Below are 8,840 nucleotides of genomic sequence, written 5' to 3' on the forward strand. Positions count from 1 at the left end.
ACAGTTTTCAGAGCCTTTCACTGCAACGTATTTCCCTCAAAAATGTTTCAGGTTATTAAAATAAAGATTAAACAAACTATGTAATTATTCACATTTTTATAACGAAATATATATTGTTAGAAATTAAGTACTTATGGATATTTAAACATACTAGTATTGGTTTTTTAAATATAATTTTGACAGATAATAAATCATAGCTCAAGAACACGGGCCGTTTTCTGTTTTTATTATATTACATGATTTTTTTGCCAAAATTAAATTGCTATTTTTTTTTATAAAAACAAGTTAAATTTGATTTTATATTATTAGATAATTGTATTTTGAATACTGCGGCGATTCATTAATTTTTCTTATTATACGTTTCTTCAAAGTTTTCAAACAATTAATTAAAATAAGAGAAAGTCAATAATTAGAATAAAGATTAAAACGAAAAGTGCGCTAGGCGTTTATCTGTGGCTTTTAATATTCCTCCGATTCTAGTTTTTCTTTTATATCCAAGAGCATCAGCTATAGCTTTTAATTTATTTCTTTAAAATAAATGTCATTTGACTTTTTTTAATTAATTTTTAAATATTTCAAATTGATAGTATTTATTTTGATAAGAGAAGTAATCTCGAAGATTAGGATTACCAACACGAAATCAACGAGCTGTCATAGAATATGGTAAAAGCATTGACTCACGAAATCCCTTGTTGATCCTCAAAAATTCAAGTGTATATCTTTGTAAACTTTAATTAAATAATTTAGAATCTTTCAATATTATTTCTTTATTACATCAAAAAATCTTATAATTATATTAATTTTTTTAATTTAAAATTATTATTAATATAACAAGACTTGTTTAATTTAAAAAAAAATTATACAAAAATCAAGTATTCACATCTTTATTTTGCAAATTACATTGAGTTCTTATAAAATTTACTCGGCAAATAGAGTTTTTTAATATACAGATGATCATGATACTTTTCAGTATGAGATAATTAGTTTTCATAAATTTGATCATTTGCTTCCAAAAAAAAATCAAAATAGAGTTTCAACAAAAAAATCCACCTCTTTACGTAATTAATATTAATGGTTGGATTATAGCTATTTAATAAATAGCCTGTTATGATTAACTTTGACTTTAATCATTAAATAATTTAAGCAAGTTGTCTTGTGCCATCGAAGATGGCGTAAGCTCTTCATTATTAAAGTATTTAGTCATTAAGGGTATTTATTTAAATAATATTAATAGAGGATAACACAACACAAGTATTTCATTTATCTTCAGGTCAAAGATTTTTCTTCACACAAAATCAACTTTATCTATTTTTGTTAAAGTTGCTTCTATGTCATTAAATCCTTTTAACAATTATATAAGTTTTTATATTTTTGATAGTCCATTTAAAAATTACTATTTGATTTCGTAATTTTGAAAACTAATAATTTTTAATTGATTTTTTAAAGGTAATTGGAAATCAATGATTAAATAACAAAGTTAATACGTAATTTCTAGAAACTTCTAGAATTTTCTAGAAGATTTTAAGCTTTTAAATGAAAAATATTTTGTAACCCATGGCAACAGCATTTTCATTTAAAGCTCAAGAAATAATTGAAAAAGCTATAGCGCTTGCAAAGCAGCATCGCAATCCTACAGTTGAACCAGAACATTTAATAAAAGCGATAACAGAAACTGAATCAATTTTAGATGATATTTGTGAAAAATCAGAATTAGACGAAGTCAAAAAAAAAATAAATTGCATGATAGAATCATTTAGGAAAGACATAAGTGGGGGTTCTCCAATAATTTCTTCAAGTTTTACTTCAGTACTTAATGAATCAAATTCAAGGGCAAAAGATTTTATTTCCTTGCCTATTGTAATTTTGAGTCTCTTAGATATTCAAAGGATATTAAATCTATTTAAAAACCCCGCTAGTTTAAAGAAGAAAGTAGAAAACCATATTTTAGCAACAAATTGTGATTCTAAATCTAACGATGACACTGAGGATAAAATGACAGAATTTGCTTATGATGTTGTAGATCTTGCGAGAAAAAATCTACTTGATCCAGTAATTGGAAGAGGTGATGAAATTAGAAAAATAACTGAAATTCTTTCAAAGAAAACTAAAAGTAATGCTATACTAGTGGGTAAGCCAGGGGTTGGTAAGACGGCTATTATTAATGGAATAGCACAGCTAATAGCTAAAGATGAATGTAAAGTACTTGAAGGGTATAAAATTTATAACGTAGATGTTGGTTCTTTAGTAGCCGGAACTTCTCACAGGGGTGATTTCGAAAAAAAATTTTCAGAATTAATTCAAGAAGCTCAATCAAACAAAAAAACGATACTTTTTATTGATGAAATTCACACGTTATTGGGTGCTGGTAAAGGGGGTGAGGGTTCTTTAGATGCATCTAATATGCTTAAGCCAGGGTTAGCTAATGGTTCTTTAAAAATAATAGGAGCAACAACATATGATGAATATAGAAACTATGTAACTAAAGATGCAGCATTTGAAAGAAGGTTCGTGAAAGTTGATGTTAAAGAGCCAAACGCAGAAGATACATTAACTATTCTCAGAGGATTAAAAGTTTCATTAGAAACACATCACGGTGTAAAAATTTCGGAAAGCGCTATGAAATATGCAGTGTCAGTAGGGAAGAAGTATATTCCAAATAGAAGATTCCCAGATTTAGCCATTGATTTAATCGATACAGCATGTGCTTCAGCAATTATTAGTTTGAATAGTGAGCCGTTGGAACTGATTAGATTAAAAGATAAACTTTGGAGCCTTGAACTTGAAAAAACTGGGGTTGAATTAGATATTAAACGAGATCCAAGCTTGCAAGAAAGTTTACTGGCAGTTGATCTTAAAATTGAGGAAATTAAAAAACTAATTGCTCCAATTGAAGATGCTTATAATTCTGAAAAGGGACATCTTATAGAAGCTAGAGATATTAAAAGGAAGCTTGAAAAAGCCAGGAACGAATTAGAACAAGCCAAGAGAAAAAATGACAAATATGCAGCACATGACATCCAAAATACTATAATCCCTATTTATGAAGAAAGATTAAAAGAATTTACTCATGTTGAAGAAATAAAACCAAATCATGTAGCAGAAGTGCTATCAAGACTGACGGGTATTCCAATAGCCAGATTGGCAATGAAAGAAAATGAAAAACTACTCGCTATGTATGATAGAATCAAAAGCAAAATATTTGGTCAAGATAATGCCGTTGAAACTGTTGTAAATAGTATTTTAGCTTCTAAAGTAAGTTTAAATAAAGATAAAAAGCCTATCGGTTCGTTTTTATTTTTAGGACCAACGGGTGTGGGTAAAACTGAATTATCTAAAATGATCTGTGAAGAGCTTAATGATACTTATGAAAATATGGTCATTCTTGACATGTCTGATTACTCTAGTGAAATCAGCTTAACTAAATTGATTGGTGCGCCAGCAGGTTATGTCGGATGTGAAGATGGTGGTACATTAACAGAGCCAATTAAAGAATGCCCATATAATGTAGTTTTATTAGATGAATTAGATTTAGCACATCGCAGTAACCTAAATGTCCTTTATCAATTACTTGATGAAGGAAGAGTTGTTGATGGAAGAGGTGTTAAAGTTTCATTTCAAAACACCGTTATAATTATGACATCAAATTTGGGGCAAGAGTATATTACAGATCAGGGCGCTGATATAAACAAAATCGAAAGTTTGGTTTTAGAAAGATTTGGTCATCCTTTTATTAACAGGATTGATAATATTGTTGTTTTTAATCATCTTTCAGAGGATTCACTTGCTAGAATATTTCAGATTGAAATTGATGAATTAAATAAGAAATTAAATGAAAGGAAAATTACGTTTTCTGTGTCTAATGCTGTAATTCAACACGCAGTTGTATCATGTATAAATTCAAATTATGGTGCTAGATTAATCAAAAGGTTTGTCAAAGATAATTTCATTAATGCAATTACGAAAATTATACTCGAAACTGAAGCTGAACCATATCCAAAGCACAAAAATATTAAGGTATTTTTGAATGCAGAAGAAAAAGTTGGAAAAAACACCGGCAACTACACTTATGTTATTGAATAAAAATGTTTTGCATATTTTTTTCCAAAACCTTTTAATTAATTTATGTATAGTTTAAAGTTATAATTTGTTGTTAAAAGGATTTAATGACATAGGAATAACCTTAAACAGGTTATCAGAAAATTATAAAAAAAATTGTTGAAGTTTTACCCCTAAGCCATTTAATCCTTTTAACAATTAATATAAAATTTTTATACCTTATGCATTCTTTCAAAATAATTTAGTCCCATTTAACATGGCTCTATCTTTCTTTTTTGAGAATCATGGGGGTTACTTCCACCGTACTTCTTTCATCGTCTCTGCAAGCTCCCCAATTCATTTTCTAACATCACCCATTCGTGACCTCATCTTTTTAAGAACAAGTGGTTAGATGCATGTTTCGATTTTAGTCAGGGTTCCTAAAACAACCGATCTCCTTGGGTAGTGGCGGCAACAATAACTCCCATTGCAGTAGAAAGCCTACGTAAGCATAGCGCAGGGGTCTTTAGAGAGCCCAAGACAGTATGGTACTGTCTCTAATTATAAAGCCAGCTCAAGGTCAATGGGACACTTAGTCCTAAGGCTAGCCGACTGTCGGCAGAGAGATTAAGCTGGCATAAGGGCCGTAGGGGGTTTACGCAGCAATGCGGTTCCCCGACCGAGTTACAGAGAAACACACGAAGAAAACTAACAAGTATTAACAACTACAGCTTAAATAAATCCGAACATTTTTTTATTTTTTTTTTAGTCAGGGTTCCCATTTCACAGACGTACTTTTTGTTGAATTTCACATCTAAGAGATCCTAGTTTTTTCCTTTTAGAATTCTTTTCACCTTACAAAAAAAATAAGAGTTGTTTCAAAGGCTACTTAACTTAAACTTTCTTTATTTTTCATTTTATACTTGAATTAATTAATCAAAGTTAAACCGAAGCCTGAAAATATGTTAAAAATAGGATTTAAGAGCAATTTGATATATAAATTAGGCCCTTTTTTCAAACACAATTATTAATGAAAAAACAAAGTAAGCTGAATGATAAAAATAATAAAAATTACTGCACTGCTAAATAAATTATTTGACGCATATTAGGTTTTAATCCAAACAATTTCTAAGTTTAATTTCAAATAAAAAAAAATCGGATTTATTGAAAAGTGGTTGCCTACAGCAAAAAAAGAAGTTTCCTGCAATTTAATTTCAAATAATCTTGCTGGTTACGTTGCAAAAAGTAGCAAAGTCATGTTTTATCTTAAAGTTAGTAGGTTGGCTTATAGATATTTAAGCTAATACTATTTAAAACACACTTGATAATTATCTATAACATGAAAATTAATTTATTAAACTTGCCAAAAGATTAAAACTTGTTTTATCTAAATTGTTATAAATAAAATTCTAATACTTTTTTAAATTAAATTGAAAACAGAGAGCCACTTATGATAAACTTGTTATTATAAAATATTAATAGAATATATTGTCATTTTTAATGATATTTGTTGAAATAGTCTTAAATAAATAACCCTTAATGTCTTATAAATCTTCAGATTACAAAAATATTTAAAACACAATGCAGCAAAAAAACATTTTAGTAATTTTTAATAAAACCACCTTTGCTAATCAATTGCCATATTATTTGTATTATAATGGTATTTTTTAAAAATTTGTCTATAAAGTAAACAATTTCTTCAGTGATTAATAAAACATCTTGTCTTGTTCCATAAAAGAAGGTGTAACTCTTCATTAAACTAGTATAAAAGGTTGGACTATAGCTATTTAGGCTATTATTATTTAATATTTAGACTTGTTATGATTATCTTCGACTTAAAACAATAAGGCCACATATTTAAATTATATTAATACAAGATTAAACAACACATATTTTCCAAGAACAACGTTTAAACGTTATTATGAAATTGAAACTCTGTATCAAATAGAACGGCTGATTTTCCAAGCAATAAAAGTTTTTTAAATATAATTCCGATATTTTAAAAATTAATTAAATACAACATAAGTAGGTTGCTTTTGTTTGATAAGAATAACTGATAGAATCTTTTAAAATATTTGAAATCTGAATACTCTATACTCTTGTCTATTAAATCAAAAAAAAGCAATTAGAAGGGTTATAATTAAAGGTTTGATTATAGCTGTTCAAGCCAATACTAGTTACTAATTCCCCTTGCCATGATTATTTTCAACTTAAATGCTAGCTATGATATACTTCCAAGATTTAATACACAATAATTTAAGTTTTGTTTTTCTCTTATTAATTTTTTACATCATTAAATCTTCATCATATTATTTGCTACTTTTTTTGATTTCCCTCTTTCTTGTTATATGTGCTTACAACTAAAAGAAAATTATAAATTGATTCATAACAGTTTTAATTTAAGAGCAATTTATTTGTATTACCTTCAAATTAATTTAATTTAAAAAAGTATTAAAAATGTCTAAAATTTTTAAATTTAAAAAAAAACAAGCCAATTTTATGCTCTGTATGGTTTTTTAAATATCAAAGTAAATTAAAAAATTAATTAAATTCTTACTTTATATGTTTAATAAAACTTTTTTAAGTTTTTTGAATCAAATAAATGTATATTTACAACTAAAAACTGGAACAAAGTAAAATTATAATTCAAATTAATCACATTATATGTTTCGAAACAATTTCATAGCTGTATCGATCATTATAGAAGTTACTATATCTATAAATTTTGCAGCTAATTTAAAAACACATAGAACGAGAAAATTTTAAAAAGACACTTTTAAATTGTTTTTTAAATGTCACAATTGTATATACAACACTTATGTACTGATTTTAAGGCTTCAATAATGAAGCAAGTCTTGTGTTCTTTGAACAACAATAAAAAATTTTACGCCTGCGTTTCTGGTTGTAGAAGGGGTAAGTTGTAAGCATTAATCAAAGAAACCTCAAGTTAATAAAAAAAGGAAACAGAAAAACTTATTTTTACTCCCTAAATTAAATAATAAATGATTTTAATGTCTCCCTGTTTTTTATTAATACAAATGTCAAGCTGAAAATTGAGATGATTTAACCCCATAAATTAATATTTAAACTTAAAGGATTTTAATTTAAAGCACAAAGTACGTTTCTTTCAAACGTGCTTGCAATATATTACTATAGTAATAAACTCAATCTCTAAATTCTGTCAATAAAAATTAAATTAAGAAAAAGTATTTAAAAAGTTTTAAATTAAAACTGTCAGTTTAGTCAAAAATACATATAATTAATTGCTATTTATTTTGTATTAAATTTGTTTTTTTCAAAACTATCTAATAATTAGCAATCAGTTTCGTTAAAATATGCTTATAAATGCCAATATTCTTTTTAACATACTTCATATGTGTAAATATCTGCAAAAAATATGAAAAACATTATGAAAATATTAAAAAAATATGTATTTAGACAGAATGTGCTTACATTATTTTCTTGCGCTATTTATTACAAATATTAAAAATTAATTATTTAATTTTTAGGAATTATCCTATTAAATTAAATCAAAAACATAAGGCAATAATAAAAATGTCTCTAAAAAATTTTAATATTACTTCAGATTACGAAAATTCCAATATTATAAGCTTGTTAATATACAAATAATTTTTTTAATTTATACTTCTAATAATTAATGTTCATAAAAAAAAATAGGTTTTTTACATTTTATTAAACTTTTGAGGTTGCTCTGATTCTTTTTTTTTCTTACACAGCAACTCTAATACTTCAACAGCAATTAATTCCAACATTTTTCTTTTACCGTTATCCATTCTCATTCCACAAAATACTTTATCAATTTTGTATTTTGCAAAAAAAGCAGAGTCCCTGGTCAAGTTATCTGATAGAAACGTATCATTTTTAAGTTCTGGGTATTTTTTAAGTGCTACACTAAGTTTTTGAAAAAACTTGATATCCAATAACGAGAAATGCATAAATATTGGTCTATAATATGATATTATATGATAATTTACACCATTTACACAAATAGAAATAGTTTTTTTGTGTAGTGTTGTAATATCTACAAAATCTTCTATTCTGCTCATAACATCGTTTTCTAAATTATTTCCAGTTGAGTTTTTTCTTTTCTTTATTGCGTTTTTACTCAAATGCTTGGGTACTTCTTGATATACAAGAAAATCACCACTTATTTTCGATGGTGACCATATTTTACCATCAGTCCATCTCTTCATCCCGTCAACATTTTCTACAAAACAGAATATTGCACCACTTTCAAGATTATCTTTTTTATCAGTAGATAATCTCTGTTTAACTATAGGCAATGATCCTATTCTTATAGCATGTATTAACAGTAATGCTTCTTCGTATTTGTTAATATAGCCTTTTATATTATTCATTTAGGGTTTAAAAATCGATATCATAGTTAAAAAGTAAAAATCATTTTATTGTCAAAAATATTTTAAAATGAATAAACAACACTGTATAAGACTTTGAACTGGTATAAACTGTCATAAATCTTAACTTTATTGATCAAACAAGTCTGTTTATGTTTTTAATCTATAAAACAAATATAAACATAGATTAAATAACTAGAACGTAAGAATTATTCAAGAAGTTAAAATTTCTCCAAATAATATCTTTCTTATTGTTTATACAATCTCCTTATAAATGGAGAAAAAGATAATTTTTTTATTTAAAAATATTGAGAAGTGTGTATTTAAATTTATTGTTTTAAGCTAATTTATATTTAAAAGCCCCTTTATGAACTATATTTTGCTTTTGTTGCTTTATTAATCTAGCTAAATACAAGTTTTTATTTTTGT

At 26.5% G+C, this 8,840-nt stretch overlaps 1 pseudogene; it reads left to right on the forward strand.

Annotated features, from left to right (window-relative positions):
• Window positions 1-1,554: 1,554 nt before the first annotated feature.
• On the forward strand, window positions 1,555-4,080 carry LOC143922063 (chaperone protein ClpB pseudogene; annotated as a pseudogene).
• Window positions 4,081-8,840: the final 4,760 nt, after the last annotated feature.

The sequence above is a fragment of the Arctopsyche grandis genome, unplaced genomic scaffold (assembly GCF_051622035.1).
Source record: "Arctopsyche grandis isolate Sample6627 unplaced genomic scaffold, ASM5162203v2 HiC_scaffold_282, whole genome shotgun sequence".
Taxonomy (NCBI): Eukaryota; Metazoa; Arthropoda; class Insecta; order Trichoptera; family Hydropsychidae; genus Arctopsyche; species Arctopsyche grandis.